The 22,347-nt window shown below is 40.5% G+C and overlaps 1 protein-coding gene across 5 annotated transcripts in view; it reads right to left on the minus strand.

The window, feature by feature from the left end:
- SYT1 (synaptotagmin 1) overlaps positions 1–22,347 on the minus strand; it is a 954,200-nt gene that overhangs the window by 169,782 nt on the left and 762,071 nt on the right. The gene's annotated exons all lie outside the window — the stretch shown is intronic.

The following is a 22,347-nucleotide window of genomic DNA, read 5'->3' on the forward strand; positions in this document are numbered from 1 at the left end:
TGATAGCTGCTGATCCAAGACTGATTCATTTTTTTGAATGTGATCCTATCAATGGCGTCTGTGGACAGGCGCACTCTTTGATCCGTTACAAACCCTCCAGCAGCACTAAATGTGCATTTAGAAAGCACGCTGGATGCAGGACAGGCCAATAGCTCAATTGAATATTGAGCAAGTTCTGGCCAGTGGTCCATCCTTAAGACCCAGTAACCCAGTGGATGCTCTGTTGGAAAGGTCTCCAAGTCTGCTCTTGCCCCTAGATATTCCTGCACCATGTAATGCAGACGCTGGCAATGGTTGCTTAAACTGATCAGACCTTGGCGCTGAGGACTGAAATATTGTTTAAAGGCATTAGTCAGCCAGCCACCTTCTCCACCACTCTTCCTCTGACTATTGGAAGCCTCAGCAACACATTGCCCAGCACCAGGAAATTGTGACCTCCCAGGGTCTGGAAATGCATTGCACAAACCTTTCTTCAAGGCCTCCTGAAGATGTTTCACCCTCTTCTCCCTCTGCGAACGCAGGATGAGTTCTGCAACCTTACCCTTGTAATGTGGATCAAGAAGGGTTGCTAGCTAGTAATCATCCCTCTCCTTGAGACCACGAATCCTAGGGTCCTTTCACAGGCTTTACAGAATCAGGGAGGCCATGCAGTGTAAGTTTGCAGAGGCATTTGATTCTGAGTCCTCTGGGTCACTAAGAATCACATGATCTGTAACTACCTCCTCCCAGCCACATACAACTTCTTGTGTTTCTGGGGACTGGAAACCATCCCTAAAAGACTGCTGCTGAGTGTTATCTTCTACATCCATGCTGACACAACCCTCCTCCTCCTCTTCTTCCAGTGTGTTTGGTGGGCCCACAGGAATGCTATCTGGAAAAAGGGGGCCTTGAGAGATAAGGAAGTCCTCCTCTTCCTCCCGCTGTTCTGCCTCAAGTGCCCTGTCCATGATTCCACAAAGCGTGTGCTCCAACAGGAAGACTAGAAGGACAGTGTCACTGATGCATGCATTGTCGCTGCTTACCATCCTTGTGGCCTCCTCAAATGTTGACAGGACAGTGCATGCATCCTTGATCAGTAGCCACTGGTGTGGCAAAAATAAGCCAAGCCCCCCTGACCCTGTCCTGGTGCCTTACTAGCACAGGTACTCATTGATGGCCCTTTGCTGTGTGTGCAGCCACTGCAGCATTGCCAACATTGAGTTCCACCTGGTAGGCATGTCATAAAGGAGGCGGATGGTGGGCAGTTTGCATTCCCTTTCAATGTCAGCCAGCCGAGCACTGGCATTGTATGACCGTCGGAAATGACCACAGACTTTTCTGGCCTGCCTCAGGAGATCCTGTAAGCCTGGGTTCCTGCTCAAGAACTGCTGCACCACCAAATTCAGGACGTGTGCCAAACATGACACATGGGTCAAGTGTCCTTGTCGGAGGGCGGAGAGAAGGTTGGTGCCATTGTCGCATACAATCATTCCTGGCTGAAGCTGGCATGGTGTCAACCACCTCTGAGCTCCAAGTTCCAACATTGAACCCTGTCCTGCATCCTTACCAGCTGCCAGCAGAGTTACCCAATGCACCGTGAAGGAAAGGTAACGTGCCTGCCCATGCCTGCTGGACCATGAGTCAGCGGTAATATGAACCTTACTGCTGACAGCCCTGTCCAACAAGGCCAAAACATTGACTCCCACATGCTGGTAGAGAGCTGGAATGGCCTTCCGTGAAAAGAAATGGCATTTTGAAACCTGCCACTGAGGTACAGTACATTCCACAAATTCACGAAAGGGGGCAGAGTCTACCAGCTGAATAGGTAGCAGTTGCAGTGCTAGTAATTTGGCCAAGCTAGCATTTAGACGCTGGGCATGTGGATGGCTGGGACCAAATTTCTTTTTATGGTTCAGCCACTGGGGTAGGGAAATTTGCCTGCTAATATCAGATGGTGGTGTACTGCTAGCAGATTGGCTACAAGTACTTGGGACACCTATTGCTATACCTTCATTCCTCTCAGTGCAGGTTTTTGAGAGGACTGGAGGTATAGTAGGGCTGGAAATCCCAGATGAGGAGCAAGGAGAAGTCCCCCTTTTTCTTTAATGTGGGTCTTTCAAGTGTTGATGCCAATGGACTGCATGGCAGGTTGTCATATGTCTGGTCAAGCATGTGATGCCCAAGTGGCTGCTCATCTGGCCACGCTTGATCCGCTTCAGACATAGGTGGCAAACAGCAATGGTGCGATCTGCTGTACACATGACAAAAAAGGTCCACACCAAGGAACTTTTAAAAGTCAGCGGGGAGTCAGCAGTGCCCTGCAATGTGATGCAATAGGGTGGCTGCCTTAAGCTGCCCCCTAGAGGACATCCTGCCTCATTGGGGTGTGCCTCCTCCTTTCTTCTCTCGAGCACCCAAGTACAGTCAGTGACCTCATCATCCCTTCCCTCCTCATCACTGAAGCAAACTTGGCAGTATGCTGCAGCTGGGGGAACATGACTGCCAGTTTCTTGTCCTTCTTGGGCACCCCCTCTCTCTAGGCTCACGTTGCTCCCTTCCTCAACCTGGAAACCAACATTGGAGCCTTCAGATCGCTGTGCATCCTCCAGCAGCATGTACCTGACATTGTGGTCGAATAATTCTGGGGACTCCTCCATGCATGATGGTGGGGCTACGGAAGCAGTGACTGTGGACAAAGAGCCGATGGAATCGGCTGCTTTGGTAGCTGTGGTGGAAGGCAAACTTCTCTGAGCCTGGGTGACAGAGGATGAGGAGGATGAGGAGGCTTTGTTATCCACTCAACCAACTCGTCATGTTCTGGCTCAATAACACAGCCAGCAGCAGAAAAAAAGGACAAGCGTGCCCCATGGCCACCTGCAGAGGATGCACCATGTCCACGACCACCACTGTTGACTGTAGACACAGAGGCTGCTTGCCCTCTTTTAGTGGCCTGTGAGCATCTGCCTCTCCTTGGTGGCCTTTCTGAATATGTTGTATTTTTTTGTTTTGCAACACCCCACTACATTGTATTAGATACCTTGTACACCACCAGAAGTGTAGTAGAAACTACACACTGTATTAGATACTGTGTACACCACCAGAAAAGTAGTAGAAACTGTACTATGACTGCACTGTATTTTGTACTGTGTATACCACCAAAAGTGTAGTAGAAACTGTACACACTGTATTAGATACTGTGTACACTGTCTGCACTTTATTAGAAACTGTACTACAGCTGCACTGTACTGTGTACACCACTAGAAGTGTAGTATAAACTGTACACACTGTATTAGATACAGTGTACACCACCAGAAAAGTAGTAGAAACTGTACTATGACTGCACTGTATTGTGTACTGTGTACACCACCAAAAGTGTAGTAGAAACTGTACACACTGTATTAGATACTGTGTACACCGCCTGCACTTTATTAGAAACTGTACTACAGCTGCACTGTATTGTGTTCTGTGTACACCAACAGAAGTGTAATAGAAACTGTACACATTGTATTAGATAATGTGTACACCGCCTGTACTGTAACTGTACAATGGCTGAACTGTATTATATACTGTGTACACCACCAGAAGTGTAGTAGAAACTGTACACACTGTATTAGATACAGTGTACACCACAGAAAAGTAGTAGAAACTGTACTACAGCTGCACTGTATTGTGTACACCACCGGATGTGTAGTAGAAACTGTACACACTGTATTAGATACTGTGTACACCGCCTGCACTTTATTAGAAACTGGGCTACAGCTGTATTGTATTGTGTACTGTGTACAACACCAGAAGCGTAGTAAAAACTGTACACATTGTATTAGATAATGTGTACACCGCCTGCACTGTATTAGCAACTGTACAATGGCTGCAGTGTATTGTATACTGTGTACACCACCAGAAGTGTAGTAGAAACTATACACACTATTAGATACCGTGTACACCACCTACACTGTATTAGAAACTGTACTACAGCTGCACTGTATTGTGTACTGTGTACACCACCAGAAGTGTAGTAGAAACTGTATACACTGTATTAGATACTGTGTACCGCCTGAAGTGTGTTAGAAACAGTACACCGCCGAATGCACTGTGGATATAGGCTACATATATATTAATACACCACCTGAAGTGCATTAGAAACAGTACACCACGAAATGCACTGTAGATATAGGCTACACTGGATGCAGAGTATATATATATATATATATATATATATATATATACATACACACACACAAGACTGTGTATATATATATATATATATATATATATATATATATATATATATATATATATATATATATATATAGTCAGGTCCATAAATATTGGGACATCTACACAATTCTAATCTTTTTGGCTCTATACACCACAATGGATTTGAAATGAAACAAACAAGATGTGCTTTAACTGCAGACTTTCAGCTTTAATTTGAGGGTATTTACATCCAAAATAGGTGAACGGTGTAGGAATTACAACAGTTTGTATATGTGCCTCCCACATATACAAACTAATGGGACAATTGGCTGCTCAGCTGTTCCATGGCCAGGTGTGTGTTATTCCCTCATTATCCCATTTACACGGAGCAGATAAAAGGTCCAGAGTTAATTTCAAGTGTGCTATTTGCATTTGGAATCTGTTGCTGTCAACTCTCAATATGAGATCCAAAGAGCTGTCACTATCAGTGAAGCAAGCCATCATTAGGCTGAAAAAAACAAAACAAACCCATCAGAGAGATAGCAAAAACATTAGGTGTGGCCAAATCTACTGTTTGGAACATGCTTAAAAAGAAAGAACGCACCGGTGAGCTCAGCAACACCAAAAGACCCGGAAGACCACGGAAAACAACTGTGGCGGATGACCGAAGAATTCTTTCACTGGTGAAGAAAACACCCTTCACAACAGTTGGCCAGATCAAGAACACTCCCATCAGAGAGATAGCAAAAACATTAGGTGTGGCCAAATCTACTGTTTGGAACATGCTTAAAAAGAAAGAACGCACCGGTGAGCTCAGCAACACCAAAAGACCCGGAAGACCACGGAAAACAACTGTGGCGGATGACCGAAGAATTCTTTCCCTGGTGAAGAAACACCTTTCACAACAGTTGGCCAGATCAAGAACACTCTCTAGGAGGTAGGTGTATGTGTGTCAAAGTCAACAATCAAGAGAAGACTTCACCAGAGTGAATACAGAGGGTTCACCACAAGATGTAAACCATTGGTGAGCCTCAAAAACAGGAAGGCCAGATTAGAGTTTGCCAAACAACATCTAAAAAAGCCTTCACAGTTCTGGAACAACATCCTATGGACAGATGAGACCAAGATCAACTTGTACCAGAGTGATGGGAAGAGAAGATTATGGAGAAGGAAAAGAAATTGCTCATGATCCAAAGCATACCACCTCATCAGTGAAGCATGGTGGTGGTAGTGTCATGGCGTGGGCATGTATGGTTGCCAATGGAACTGGTTCTCTTGTATTTATTGATGATGTGACTGCTGAAAAAAGCAGCAGGATGAATTCTGAAGTGTTTCGAGCAATATTATCTGCTCATATTCAGCAAAATGCTTCAGAACTCACTGGACGGCGCTTCAGAGTGCAGATGGACAATGACCCGAAGCATACTGCGAAAGCAACCAAAGAGTTTTTTAAGGGAAAAAAGTGAAATGTTGTGCAATGGCCAAGTCAATCACCTGACCTGAATCCGATTGAGCATGCATTTCACTTGCTGAAGACAAAACTGAAGGGAAAATGCCCCAAGAACAAGCAGGAACTGAAGACAGTTGCAGTAGAGGCCTGGCAGAGCATCACCAGGGATGAAACCCAGCGTCTGGTGATGTCTATGCCTTTCAGACTTCAGGCTGTAATTGACTGCAAAGGATTTGCAACCAAGTATTAAAAAGTGAAAGTTTGATGGATGATTGTTAATCTGTCCCATTACTTTTGGACCCTTAAAAAGTGGGAGGCACATATACAAACTGTTGTAATTCCTACACCGTTCACCTGATTTGGATGTAAATACCCTCAAATTAAAGCTGAAAGTCTGCTGTTAAAGCACATCTTGTTTGTTTCATTTCAAAATCCATAGTGGTGGTGTATAGAGCCAAAAAGATTAGAATTGTGTTGATGCCCCAATATTTATGGATCTGACCGTATATATATATATATATATATATATATATATATATATATATATATATATATATTAATACACTGCCGGCACTGACTGAATATCGAGTAAACACTGAATATATAGTCAAATGCTAAATGCAGAGTATATATATATATATATATATATATATATATATATATATATATATATATATATATACACACTATAAAACATGTGGATTTGAGCGCTATGTTCAATATGGTCAGATAGCAGTTGTGAGTCTAATTGTAAATAGTTAAGAATAAATGGGGCGATTAGGTGCTGTATAACTATTATCATAAAATAACAATCTGGAATGGTAAAATTATATAGTAATCAAAACAACAGCAAACTGTAAGCTGTTACAGTCCAAAAAGAAACTGAGTTATAGTCCAATAAAAGCAGTTGTAGAAGGCAGCCCTGTTGGTAAAGAAGAAGCAATCCTCTGGAAACTGTAGAAGAAGAACAACAATGGCGCCACTCTAAGTGCAGTCGCACTTAGAGTGGCGCCATTGTTGTTCTTCTTCTATATATACACACTAGGCTGACTGTATATATATATATATATATATATATATATATATATATATATATATATATATATATATATATATATATATATATATATATTTATATATATATCAAATACACTGCCACTAACTGAATAACCTGCCTGCTTAATCATCTAAATCAAGCTATCTCTCTGTCCACGGCAACAACACTACACACGGCCGCCGTGTAAGCAGCCCTATATAGTGTGGGGCATTGACTTAGGCCTCCTGAGCCATGATTGGCCAAAGTCACCCTGCCTTTGACCAATTATGGCTCTCTTATCAGACGGCGCTGTGATTGGCCAAAGCATGCAGGTCAGGTGCATGCTTTGGCTCATCATCCAGCAATGCACTGCGATCTTGCAGTGCATTATGGGGCATTCCGCGGCGCTCTAATTCTCCGCGAATGCCCCATAATGTTCGCTGTACAGCGAACGGGTGGACACGTGATGTTCGACCCAAACATAGAGATTATCCCTACTGTTCTATAAAAAGACTCCACTGAACATCCCCTGCACCCCCTTATCCCTACAGTTCTCTTACTCAATTTAGCCAACAATGTCCAGAGGTGGCCATAAAAGAGCTACAATTTGTTCTGGAATTTACAAAAATGATCTTGCTTGGAGACATGTGAACAGTGAGATCTGGCATCTTTGGATGAACATTTAAAAGATAGAGGAATCCTGAGGGGCCTCGGAATTACAAAAAAATCCCATTGTTTGAAACAATAGATGAGGATTTTAAACTACATTGGACAAAAATTTTAGATGAGGCATCCTTTGGTTTAATTACATTAATAACCAACCACAAGAGGCCTTGCCTGGATAAGCTCAATGTATGTATCAGTAAGATCAAAGGAGATCTGGAAAAGTTTGGTGGTGAATCAGACTTCCAGATGGATGACAAGAGGCTAAGCAGGGCTTTGAATACACTAGAGGATGACATCACAAAGGTGAAAAGCTCTAACTTTATGTTGGATAAACTAGATTATGAGGACATGAAAGTTAACAATTGGAAGGGATCAAGAGCAGGGGCTTGAAAGGGGGTAACCCCACAGAACAGAGAAATTCCATCTTGAATCTTTTGCTTCAACAAGAGTGAACTTCTCTTCTCTGAAGGAGAGACATCAGTACCCTCTGTCTCTTCCACATCATTGAGCATGAATGAGGGGAACCGAAAATTGTAGGTTAAATATATAGCTAAAAGCATATAGCTAAAACAAAGTCCAAGGCTCAGAAAGTAAAGCAAAAAAAAACAAAAAAAAAAACAAGGAGGAGAAAGAAACATAAGTATTTAGAGGATGTCCCTGAAGAATCCAACCCTAATGTTCTTAATTTTTCCGATCAACTTTGACACTTGAGGAAGAGTTCTCTCACAAGGCCTGAAGTTTGCACCCATATATAATTTTGAGTTTTTTTATACTTTGATTGACATCAATACTTTTGCAAACAGATTAACTTTAAGGAAGCACTATAGAAACGCCGATTTGACCATTCCTGTTCACATGGATAATTCACCATATGATTTAGTCACAGAGCAGCAGTTTGATAATACTAAGTTTGATTTTCAATATTTCTGTTTACGGCATGATCTGAACAATTTAGATGTTTTTGGTTACTGTAGTTTATTAGTTACAAAAAAAAAAATACAGCCCCCTCTTAAAATAGAGGTCTCTACAAAATCTATGTTCCATTTTTACCCCATACAGGATAGGGGTGAGAAAATTGACCGAGCAAGATTTGGTTGCCTCAGCACAAAAAACTAGCATGAACCGCATATAGTAAGTCCAACCTGACTTGACGTGAGAGAAAGGTTCTAAACTTCCTTAAGGAAATGTATGTTATTAGCATCATTAATGCAGACATGTGGAGAGCATAGTGGTTTTAAATACATCAGATACTGGGCCTTATGTGATTACATCCCCACTAAAGGGTATAAGAAAGAGTGTGAACACATTGGGGTTGATTTACAACAACAGACTGAGCACTTTGCAAGTGCAGTTTCACTCTGCAGGTGCAGTTGCTGTAGACCTTCGTAAATGAGGTAAAGCTTCACTTTCAAATAATACCCAATCACGTGCAAGGAAAATAAAAAAAAAAACATCCTTGGGCTTGCACATGATTGGATGATGGAAGTAAGCAGAGCTTTACCTCATTTACTAAGCTCTAGAGCAGTGGTTCTCAACCTGGGGGTCGGGACCCCCTCGGGGGTCGAATGACAATTTGCCAGGGGTCACCAAGTCCTGGGCTGTTCCTGAAGCCTGCACCGCTCTCCCAGCCTTTTCACGGCTGCCCAGCTGGGCTGTTCCTGGAGCCCACGGCCGCCTCTTTGCAGCCGCCCATTCAGTTCACAGCATGGCTGGGGGGGCAGAGACTAGAGGTCAGCTGACTGGTGAGGAATGTGAAGTGGGAGGGGCTGGAGGAGACCCTATCTCCTGATTTCAGCATAGGTGTCACTGCTGTGAGACACCACAGAGCTGAAGTCACAGTGAGTAACACTACCTGAGTTGCCATTAAAAGTCCCCACTACAGTTCTCAGATCAGCAGATGACCTTGATTAAGATCACCTAAATTGGCTGATCAGAACCCCCCCCAGCACTGTCATTCATCCCACCAGCGCTGCCACTCATCCCAACTACCCACCAGCACTGCCACTCATCCCACCAGCACTGCCACTCATCCCACCAGCACTGCCACTCATCCCACCTAACCGCCAGCACTGCCACTCATCCCAACTACCCACCAGCACTGCCAGTCATCCCAACTACCCGACAGCACTGCCACTCATCCCGCCAGCACTGCCACTCATCCCAACTACCCGCCAGCACTGCCACTCATCTCAACTTACCGCCAGCACTGCCACTCATCCCAACTATCCGCCAGCACTGCCACTCATCCCAACTATCCGCCAGCACTGACACTCATCCCATTCCCCCCCCCCCAAAGAGTAGGAGAATATAAAAAAAATAGAGAATACATGGAAGGGAAAGGAAAACAGGGGGAGGAACAAAGAAAAAGGGAGAGAAAGAATAAGATAAAGAACAAGAAGGACGGCTACAGAGAGGGATGGGGGAAAAAAACAAGAAATTAGGATAGAGAGGGATAAAAGGGAAAGAAAGGAGAACAAAGAGAGTGATACATTCTAAAATGTACCATAAGGGGTTTTAACACTGTACGAGTGGAAGGGACTCGGGGAATGCTACATTTCCGTGAGTTAGGGGGCGCAAATTTCTTGTCTTTCCTTGGGTGCTGAAAACCCACGCTACGAAAATGTTACTTTTAGGGGTCCCCACAACTTGGGAAATTTTATCAAGGGGTCGCGGCACTAGAAAGGTTGAGAACCACTGCTCTAGAGCAACTACACTTGCAAAGTGCCCACTCTATTTCAGAGAAGCAGTTACTCTAGGGATCCTGGATAAAGATGCCCAATTACTAATAACTAGTACCAACCTTTACAGTGGCTCCTATATTCCAAACCAAAGATTCATAAAGCAGGGATCCTGGTCAAAGGCAGGCCTATTGTGGCCAGTATTGGATCTCTGGGTGAACCTTTGGGGGATCTAATAGCCACCCTCCTCTATCCATTTGTGGTGAGACTACCCTCCTACTTTTTCTGACACAAAGCATGTTATACAGAAACAAAAAAATTTGGAGTTGGTGACATTTAATGTCACATCATTATATCCCTGTATTCTCTACAGTTTGTGCCTGCAGGCCCAAAAATACCAAATGGATCTATACATAAGGTATTCTAACAAACATAAACATTTTATCTTGGAAGGGGTAACATTTTTGTTAACTCATAACTACTTTCAATTCAATGGAGTATGGTATCTCCAGAAGCATGGTGTTTTTATGACGGCCAAGTTTGCCCTGTTTCAACTTATATATGGATTGATGGAAGGAGAACAGCATCTACAGTAACACAAACCCATATAGAGATCACATTATGTATTTTTCCCAATATATTGATGACCCAATTTGTATTGCTTGTAGAAAGATGCCTTTGCTAGGATACCTGGAATATCTTAGTGGCAATAATTTCAACATTCAGTTTACAGAGGAGGAACATCTAACAGAGATCAACTATTTGGATATAACCCTTATAGAGTTCATGTCTGGTCCTACAGCCTCCATGCTGCCCACGTTTTGAAAGTCACACCAAAGGGGCAATTTATACAGTAAGGGCCAGAGGAAACTGTTCCACTTTACAGGAGTTTGCCAATAAGTCGATGGAGGGGAAATTTTGTGAACCGGGGAACAAGGGAGCTGGTATTAGTAGGACATGAAGGTGGGTTAGAGACACCTGTAGGAAAGATCAGATTGAGACAGGTGGCCCTAAAAACAAATAAAAAAAAAAAATCAGTGTTTGAACATGCGAAAATACCACTGAAATTTTCAACACAAATAGTGGTTCTTTTCCAATTAACCACTTAAGGACCGGAAGAATTTGCCCCCTTAACGACCAGGCCATTTTTGCGATAGGGCACTGCGTTGCTTTAACTGACAATTGCGCAGTTGTGCGATGTTGTACCCAAATAAAATTGACGTCCTTTTTTTCTCACAACTAGAGCTTTCTTTTGGTGGTATTTGATAACCTCTGCAGTTTTTATTGTTTGCGCTATAAACAAAAAAAAGGAGTGACAATTTTGAAAAAAAAAAAATATTTTTTACTTTTTTGCTATAATACATATCTAAAATAAAATGTTAAAAAAACACATTTTTTTATCAGTTTAGGCCAATATGTATTCTTCTACATATTTTTGGTAAAAAAAAAAAAAAATCTCCATAAGTGTATATTGATTGAGAGATGTTTCTAACTGATGGGGGATGGGCTGCCTGGGAGTAGAGAGAGACCTATGTTCCTAATCACTAGGAACAGCAGATCACTCTCTACTCCCCTGACAGAACAGGGATCTGTCTGTTTTTCATTGACAGATCCCCGTTCTGTTTATCTGTGGAGCGATCGTGGGTGGCCGGCGGACATTGCGGCTGCCAGCCATGTTCATCAGCTCTGGCGGCATGTGTGCACCTCCTATTCTATTTAAAGCAGCTGACGTACAATGATGGCGATTCACGCAGGGAAGCCAACTTGCCGCAGTACGACTGCGGCGGCTGTTCCTTAAACGGTTAAACAATAGCTTAATTGCCAAACCAGGTTGGGGATTTCTTTCTTTTTGTCCCTCTCCTCCCTTGCATTATGTTGGGCAGGGATAATGATTATATTATATGAAGACCAACATGGATTTAGGTATGGGGCATATATTACTGTGCAAAAGTTTTAGGCAGGTGTCAAAATTAAGAATGCTTTCAGAAATAAAAGTGTTAGTTTTTTAAAAAAAATGTAATAAAATGGAAAGCAAATGAATAGAAGCATCAGTTCTTCTAGGAACATTTGCACACATTTTTTGAAGGAACTCGACAGGTGGGTTGTTCCAAATATCTTGAGCTCTAACCACAGATCTTTTGTGGATGTAGGCTGCCTCAAATCCTTCTTACTTTTCATATAATCCCAGACAGACTTGATGCTGAGATCAGCTCTCTCTGGGGACCAAATTCTCACTTCCGAGACTCCTTGTTGTATTTTACATTAAAGATGGTTTCTAATGACATTTGCTGTAAGTTTGGGATTGCTGTCCTGTTGCAGATTACATTTGGGGCCCACCACATGCCTCCCTGATGGTATGGCATGATGGATACAGATCTGCCTTTATTTCTCAGCATTGAGGACACCATTGATCCTCACCAAATACCCACTTATAATTGCAGACATTTATCCCCCAAGCTTGCAAGGAATCTTCAACTGCAGACACTCTTTATTGTACCGCTCTCCAACCCTTCTCTAACAAACTGCCTTTTGCCACCACCAAATTTACCACCATTTCATATTTTGACTTGTCATTCCAGAGCACCTGCTTGTATTTTTCTGCATCCCATTTCCTATATTTTCACACATAGTTGAGTTGCTTAGTCTTGTTTCCACATCAAAGGGTAAGGCTTTTTCACTGCAATTCTGGCATAAAGACCATTTTTGGCTTCTTTGGACAGTAGATGGGTATACCTGGGTCCCAGTGGTTTCTGACAATTCTGTGCTGATGGAACTGCTAGACATCTCCAATCTCGAAGGGAAGTGTAATGTGTCTTTTATCTACTGCATTAAAGTGTTTTAGCAAATATAAACTGCTAAATACCTTTTTTCATCAGCAGTTAGAACAGTCTTTTGACTTCTATAAGTGTCTGGCTAAAGCTTGTAAGGGGATTTTCATTCTCCTCTGACTGTCCTATCAGGCTGCAGGACCCCTGGCCCTGTGTCTGGACAGTGCTGATTGGCCCTGTGCTGACACATGCACTCTCCCAAGAAAAAAAAACTCTCTAGCAATACACACCAAACTGAGCACGTGCAGCTTGTCCCCTAGCCTCTGTTATATCAGGAGATGGTTTGGGGTCTGTGGAAGAAGGGGAGGAAAAGAGAAGACATGATCAAACAGCCTTGTTACACAATGCAGAGATAAACTCCTTAGGTTCCGCAGTGAGTATAACAAGCATGCTTTACTGCATATACAGATTGATTTTACTGTTGTGGGTTTAGTAACACTTTAAGTTTCTTTGGCTGACAACTGCATCTACAATCCCCAACATTGCCTGTTTTTTTGTGCTTTTTCATAGGAGCTTGAACAGCACATCTTGAAACTCCCAGTCTGCTTTAAATCTTTGCCTGGGAGAGACCTTGCTGATGCAGTGTAACTACCTTGCAAAGAGGGGATTTCCCCATGTCAGACAGGTGTGTTGTTGCCACCTGCCTGTTGTGTAACAACAGGTACAGTGCACTCTCCGCTCAGACGGAGGTTCTCTTTCCCATAGGGAGGTCTAATGTTAAATGATTCACAGGTCACGGTTGGGGGGCCCAAGGGCCCAAGGAAACAGCCACAGTGCCAAAATTATCTGAGATAAATAAATATATATATATTCCAAAAGAGAGAGTGACACTCACGGTTCACCTTTCAAGATTTGGATTATATGTACTACAGTCTTTGCTGCGCACCCAGGCTCATTTTTTTTTATCTCCGATATGTGTCCAGAGTCAACCATTGGATATTATATATAATTATTTACAAAACCAGCGAAGTGGAGTATTGTAACTCTTGCCCTCGGTGTCAAACTAATACACCTCATTTTTGAAGTCTGCTAGTACCCTTCCTTATGATTGGGATCCTTTTTAGATGGCTGCTATGGATCTGGTTGGGCCACTGCCAATGTCCACTAGGGAGCACAAGCATATATTCATAGTCCTTGACTATGCCACCCAGTATTCAAAAGCATTCACTGTCAGAAAACTCATCCCCTAAAGTTATAGCAAATAATTTTGACGGATCAAGGAACCCAGTTCACATCAAAAGGTAACTAAAGAGCTGTAAAGCTCAATATACGTCTGTGTTACTAACATTAATAAACACTAGTTGCTGTATGAATACCCAAAATGGATATAAAGATTATGAAGGAAGAATACAGCACACAAAAAAAAACAACAAACAAAAAAAACATTACTTTAAATTACAAAAAGGAGGTCATAAAACTTATCATATAAAAAATGCTGGTAACCATAAATGGAAATAAATATGAAAAAAGTGATCATATAAATGAATACAAACTCCCATAAAATGTAAAGTGCAATCACAGAAGTGCAAAATAAAAACTCAGAAAAGCAGTGCAATTTGTTCAGTGCAAAAATTTGTTCACAACTTCAGACTGCAATGGATGCCAGGATCATTCATCCTAAGTGTTAAGTATTCATCTTTAATTGATGCTCCAAAAAAACAAAAAACAAATAATGTGTTCACTCTTCCCCTCAACACACTTCCTCAGTGGAAAGAAACACACTGATCCAAAAATGACCCCCTAAGCTAATAAATAGAAAAGAAATAAAAAAATTGAAAACATTTTTTTTTAATTCCACCATCAACAGAACCAGGTGTCCTGTCACCACATGCCAATTATATCAACATAAGAGAATGACCCCCTTTAGAGACGGGACTTTAAAGGTGACATGAACACCAAATAGTATAAAAATATTTTATTACAAAAATATAATACATTTCAATAAAAAACTTCTATACAAAGACAAGTCAAATGTATGCAGGAATCAGTGTACGACAAATACAGATACTTATAACATCTCTGGTGTATCCAACGCATTTCTGTTTTGAACGCCTTTCTTCAGGGGTATTATCAAAGTCCATGAAGTGATAAAATGCTAAACAGTATGTGATGTTGAACACTGCTGAACATATCTTGGTCTTTTGTCCATGGTCTATTCTGATGTTCTCTATAATATTATATGTCTTTCATTGATAGATTTACTATACAATTACAGCTCTCTTTGTTAATACCCCTGAAGAAAGGCGTTCAAGCCAGAAACACGTTGGGTACACCAGATAAGTATCTGTATTTGTCATATAGTGATTCATGCATACATTTGATTTTTTATTGAAGTGTATTATATTTTTGTAATAAAATTTATATATTTTTATATAATTTGGTGTTCATGTCACCTTTAAAGTCCTGTCTCTAAAGGGGGTCATTATCTTATGTTAAACTAATAAGCAGGTCATAAAGAGCATTGTTAATTTAGCTTCAGCTACACTGCTGCATAATCAAGGAAGCAAACCCTCCCCTGGGCGCCAAAGAATACGTTTACCTTTCTGAACATGTTGCTGTATATATTACACCCATATTCAGGGTGTTTAAAAAAGCCAACAATACAGGGAACTGCAGAAAACAAAGTTTCATCAAAATAAAAAAGTGATAAAATCCAGCAGGAAATATGTTGATGCATTTCAGCCTCTATGGACCTTAGTGATAAGGTTATGACTGAGGCCCATAGAGGCTGAAATGTGTCAACATCTTTCATGCTAGATTATATCCCCTTTTTGTTTGGATCCTTCCTACAACTTAATTTTCTGCAGTTCATGGTTTTGCTGTTTTTTTTAAAAACTGTGTTGAGAAGTAGATTGTAGAGGTTTAAAGCAAGGCATCAGTGTTAAATTTTCCTAATTAAGGTGAGCTGACTGGGTTGTAGTGCTGACTTAGGGTGTAACATGTATCACGTTGAACACATTCAGCATCTACCCATCCCCCCTTCCCCATGACAGTGGGCAGGGGATCTTCTCCCCGCACCCGCTGTCACGATCTGAAAAAAGCACAGCTGTGTGGGGCTCTGCATCATTCATTCACAGTATCCTGTGAATAAATGAACTACAAGTCCCTAATGTTCTCAATCAGGGAAGTGCCACAGTTCTCTACAGAATTCTCCAATTCAAACAATTTGCACAAATGTGTTGGGCTCCTGGATATAGTCCGGGAAACATGAAAGCACAGGGTCACACCTCACCTAATACACTGTCAGGCAAGTTGAAAGCGTATTGCCTGTTTAAGTCGGTGTAAGCTGGAGGAGCATAGAGGCTGGCAGTTTCTTCAAGCTCCTGTGTATTACCGTTTTATTTGTACAGTGTAAGAAAGAGATCACTATGTTTGCTTAATCTATACTGAGATAGGCATACACTCTTGGTGAGTGAGATTCCTCAGGTGTGGTGATGGAGCACTATGGGAGATAACCTTTAATTGAGGTTTTTACTGGATGCTATTAGGGGCTGAAGATAAACATTGTTTCTGAAATTGTTTTTTCATTAAATGATTGCACTACACTTTTGATTGGATTTTCACAGATATTTTTCATTTGCTTGTACACAGGATTTTATGTTTTAGATATTTGTCTGATGGTATTATATTAGAAGCAGTAGGATAGAGGGCAAAGGAAGGAGATATTGAATGCACTTGGCCAGACTCCTACCCCCTGCACCAAACCTGTATGCAGACCTCAACTATAGTGGGGTGAGGTCACAAGGGTTTATGAGAAACCCAACAGCTCCAAATCATACAGACAGAACACCTAATATAAAATCAGTCCCCTAAGAGCAAAGGTCAAGGTAAGGTAGAAGTAAATTTGGACATGTTTTCCTTGGAAAAACAAATCAATCTCCTACATGCTATTTATTCTCCTGAACCAGATCTCAACATTGAGTGTGTCTATTTGAGTGCCAATGGCAAGGAATCATGTTGCATTGATCATGAACATTGCCAAAGATTTGCAGTAAGTGTTCCCATGTGTGATGTAGAAAATATTGCACCAGAGAGAATTCAAGCAGATCCGTTGTAACAGCTACAATGACTTTGTGGACTTTCTTCCAGAAAAGTTGTATCTTGGAGCACGACCACCAGATATGAATCGTTGTCTCCTCTTTCATCTCACACCTCCAACAGAGATTGGGGATAGCTGAGTGAAACTTGTGGATTAGAGTGCTTTATTTGTGAGATAGTGATTTTCACTGTCATATATTTACAGACATGTAAAAAAGTATCTGAAGTAAAAAGAAAAGCCATTTAAGAGAAGAGAAGAAAAATTGTTAGCCCTTGGGATATTAGAGGAAGCTAACAGCGAGTGTTCAAGTCCCAAAATTCTGAACCCTAAGCCACTTGGCAGCACAAAGTTATTCTGAAAATTCAGAAAGCTAAATCAAATATCCAAATCTGATGCTTATCTGCTTTGCAGAGTTTTGATTGGAAAAAAAACTGCAGTCCAAGGTCCATGTTTTGCCTGTTAATCGGACCCCACTAATTAGACAGCTGTGCATAGGTCTTTATAGTTGTGAGATGACTGAGGTTCAACTGCTCTCTTTCTCACTCTTCTCACTCTTCCTACTGTTGGATGAAAGGCTGACTACTAACAGAACGCTCAGTTACCGCTGCCACTACCACTTGTGCCTGTTCCACTAAATAAATAAAAAAAAAATATATGGTACATGGTATATATATATATGGTATATATATATATATATATATATATATATATATATATATATATATATATATATATATATATATACACACACACAGTATATATAATGTAAAGCAAACATTTAATAACAGCCATGGTTGCAGTGACAATTACTGTTATTCTTGAGGAGTCTTACTGATTCTCCCATTGACATTTTGTCTTAACTTCTAAAGGATCCTTTTCCAAATGTATATATTTTTCTTACTGAACTGAAAAGAATATTTTTACGGCAGTTAGTTGTTCAGTGACAGGCTTCAGACAGTGTCTCGGCAAATCAATCTTCCAAGAAGTGTGTCAAGCAAAATAATAAAAAAAAGATGTCACTGCTGTCAATGAGAAAATTGATGTCAACTAAAAAATATGTCATTATCTAATAAGATGTATGACAGTGAATACTGCACAAATGAAGAACTCAAATCCCTCCAAAAAAAAAGAAAAGCTAGGGGCAGTGATTGTGCCTTTGAAAAATGTAGGGCTTCCAAAAGTAAGGGAAGACGAGGAGCACTTGATGCCACATTAATTATTTCCCCTAGTGGTAAGATTTTCAATGTGAATCTGTGTTAGGTGCTGAACAGTGATTTAGTGGACAGGACACGGGAACAAAGTTGAAATGACTGAGATTTTATAGGAAAAGGGATTGTGTTGCAGATAATAAACCACTGTGATCTTTTACCATAAAAGCAAAATTATCCAGAAATAGGGTCATGTCTTAAAGGGGTTGTAAACCCCCAAGGTTTTTCACCTTAATGCATTCTATGCATTAAGGTGAAAAACCTCCTGTGATGCAGCTGCCCCCCACCAGAGCCCCACTTTTACTTACCTGAACCCGATCTTTCCAGTGGGGCGAGCACACCAGCTCCAGCCGGTGTCTCGGGTACTGATTGGATAGATTGATAGCAGCGCAGTCATTGGCTCCCACTGCTGTCAATCAAATCCAATGACGTGGGAAACGGGGGGGGGGGCTAGTCCTGCTGTCGGTGTCAATAGACATAGCAGCAGGACACAGGTGCATGCACGCACAAGTGCCCCAAGGGAGAGTGGCTCTCCAATGAGGCACTCGAGAAGAGGAGGAGCCAGGAGCGCCGCTGAGGGACCCCAGAAGAGGAGGATCGAGGCCACTCTGTGCAAAACCAACTGCACAGAGGAGGTAAGTATGACATTTTTTGTTATTTTTTTTAAATGAAGCTTTACATATCGTTTAAGTGTAATGTAAAGATAAAAAGTTCCTAGACAAGAAGTTATCCTTAAAAACAAATTATTACTTGTAGTCCTCAAAGACTTGACAAATTAGTTAACCTGGATTTCCAATAGTGCACATGGTGTTACCAAACTGACATGGTCATGAAAAAAATACAGTTTGAAGCTTTACAAAGAATATAATACTAGTTATGTAAGGTAATGGTAGACTAAACCTTTTGGATGTGTTACTATAATCTAACATTTATATTTCTAAAAAAAAAAAAAAGTTCAAAAATATTGGCCAGGAGAAAATATGCTCAGGTGCTAAAAATGCTCTCTCACCTTGTGAAATGCCTCCATGCATTTTGGTGATAAAATGGATATGGAATAAATCCAAGTAAAAAAAAGAAGAAAAATAAATAAATGATTTAGTTACCTGTACACTAAAAAAATAACAATTTCCCTAACTGCATGGAGGCCATGTCCTTTTGTAATGAAAGTAAAATATATTGATACCTTCAGTTTTTTTTTTTAGAAGGCCCTGCTGTGCTTTTTGTAGTCTGGTAGATTTTTGGTTCTTTTAGTACCCTCCTCATTACCGGTCTGGTTATATTTTTTTGTTGTCCTCCATGAAAGTCATACTTTCCATGGGCTGCAAAGGTGATGGCCAAAACCTTATACATCTATGTCATTTAGTATAAATTATTCCATTATAATAGGCTGTATCTGTGCTGAATCAGCAGTCCGGTATTCACATTTGGCCAAGAGGAAAAAAGAAATGATTATCACGGCTCTATCTGCGATTATTAAATTTAGGTATTTTTAGATGGAAATAAGACATGCTACTACTGTTTGTTTTAAGAAAGCTCCAATGTTCTTCATGAATGCATATTAGAGAGGCTTATTTAGCCTCTGCTTCAATGATTCCTAATCTCTTATCTGCACTCCAGTGTCAGAATCCGGAATCAAGTGCTGTCTACTACATGCTCTCTTTTTCTGCTCATTTACAGCTACATCATTAGGATACCTCTGATTATTTCTAAGCATGCAGTAGCCCTGCACATGCAACTTTTCAATGCAAATAACCACGCCTGCTTTCTCAATAGCTCTGTGCAATCAGCCTATTTTGACCAGTCCCATTTGCAAAAAAACTGCTGGACAAAGACTAAAACTAGGATGAAACTGATCAAATTAAATTTTTGCTTGGCAAACTTTTTCAAACACTGTGTGCATTTAACAAGTTATTTTCAGTTTGCTTTAAAATTGGTGATTCACAAAGTCACACAATTCACAGTTACTTAGCAGTTCAAGTCCAGAGATTCTAAGGTTCGGTGACTTTCATCACTTCTAGGTTTGGATGGCTGTATACATAGTACATGTCAAGAGCAAAGTTCTGTCTCAAAGGGAGAATTGCTATGTAATATTATAAATCAAGGTAGAAAATGAAAATCATAATTTAATGTAATTTATTTTATTCTGATGCTATTATTCGAGACCCAAACAACAGCTATAACTTTACATGAAAGGCAGAGAAACGAGTCTATGATTTTTACCCAGTGGAGTGGAAAAATAATTCACTTCCTCTTCTGAAATATTTGCTTGAAATAAGCTATCATGCTCCTACAGAGTTCTTTGGTCATGCCTCCCTTTGAAGCCCAGTGCAATGCTCTGCGCAAGGTGAATGACAATAAGGCTTCTAACAACCTGAATCATTGGGTCGCCACAAATTGCAGCAGTCTATTTAATTTATAGATTTATCTTGCAATCATTCATATTGGTTTAATATTCTTATTATATAGTAATTTAACTGGTCAACTATACATCATTGTTAAAAATTGTTAGCGGGTACAACAAAAAATACGTAGTCTAAGCAGTTAGTTTAGTGAGAGAATATAATTTTAAATGCTTAGTTTACAGATGATAGTTAACTGCAAAACTCCTTTAGTGAATGTTATTGTTTTCTGGGCTTCTTTCAGAATTGATTGGTAAAAATATATAATTCTTAAATATGATAAGAAAATACATTATAGGGTCTATTAATCAATTGTTTTTACCCACAATCCACACAACTTTCACCCAAGATCCAATCATTTTAAAAAAATGTGTAAATCCTGGTTGAAAGTGTCAATCCTGGATGAAAATATTTATAAACAGACCCCTATTCATATAAAACTAGCAACATATTATAAGATCTTGGTGGTTAGAATCGTATCAGAGTTAGCCACAGCTCCCACATGCCCTTTATTTCACGGGGCTGTCCCTTTTGGGAACCAAATTCTCATTTTCCTCTTTCTTCCTCTGTTGTCTCTCTTTTTGTCTGATCTAGAGACATCTATAAAAATGTGCTATTTAACTACTAAATCTTTCATTGGGCCTCTTAATGACTGTATTATTTTTTAGTTTGAAAAGTCAGTATAAAGGAAAAGGGCTAGTAAAAAGGACTTGTGGGATTAAGAGACAATTTCCTTTGCCTACCTACGGTACTTTGTGCTAAAAGGCGTCCATCTTTTTGATCTCAGAAAGTTGGGTGGTTTGATAAACACTGATGTGTGGCTGTGCTGGGGTTTTGTTTTCCATCAGGATACTATGTACAACCATTCTTTGTGTTCTCCCTATGGTTGTATATATTGACCCTTATTTACTAACGCAATTGAGCATGTTAACTTTGCAAATGAATTTTAAACAAAAAAGGGTATTTTAGCTTTAACATTATTGGATGATTGAAGTTAGCATAGCTTCTTCACATTCACAAAGCTAAGTGAAAATTCCCTTTGTGAAGTGAACATGCTATTTTCCTTTAGAAAATCAGAGATATTTTGCTTGTTTTACAAGTTTCCTAAAACATAATTGTATGTTAATGGGTCTTTGCTCTCTGGTGTGTGTCTGTTTAAACGTGACATGGTTCATTGACATAAATGCATCAAAAGCAAGTGGAAACCAAGTTTTGCACACAGTGACTGGTGTGGTGTGGTGACTTATTTCCAACTGTAAGGTTCCATGGAGTATGATGACACTATATAAATTAATAAACATATACAAACATGATGACGAGATCTGCAAAATTCAGCCTAAGAGGAAAACAATTACATACAGTATCTCACAAAATTGAGTACACCCCTCACATTTTTGTAAATATTTTATTATATCTTTTCATGTGACAACACTGAAGAAATGACACTTTGCTACAATGTAAAGTAGTGAGTGTACAGCTTGTATAACACTGTAAATTTGCTGTCCCCTCAAAATAACTCAACACACAGCCAATAATGTCCCATTAATGTCGAAACCGCTGGCAACAAAAGTGAGTACACCCCTAAGTGAAAATGTCCAAATTGGGCCCAAAGTGTCAATATTTTGTGTGGCTTCCATAATTTTCTAGCACTGCCTTAACCCTCCTGGGCATGGAGTTCACCAGAGCTTCACAGGTTGCCACGGGAGTCCTCTTCCACTCCTCCGTGATGACATCACAGAGCTGGTGGATGTTAGAGACCTTGTGCTCCTCCACTTTCCATTTGAGGATGCCCCACAGATTCTCAATAGGGTTTAGGTCTGAAAAAATGCTTAGCCAGTCCATCACCGTGTGTGTGTTTGGGGTCGTT

Source organism: Aquarana catesbeiana, linkage group LG03 (genome assembly GCF_042186555.1).
Source record: "Aquarana catesbeiana isolate 2022-GZ linkage group LG03, ASM4218655v1, whole genome shotgun sequence".
Classification (NCBI taxonomy): domain Eukaryota; kingdom Metazoa; phylum Chordata; class Amphibia; order Anura; family Ranidae; genus Aquarana; species Aquarana catesbeiana.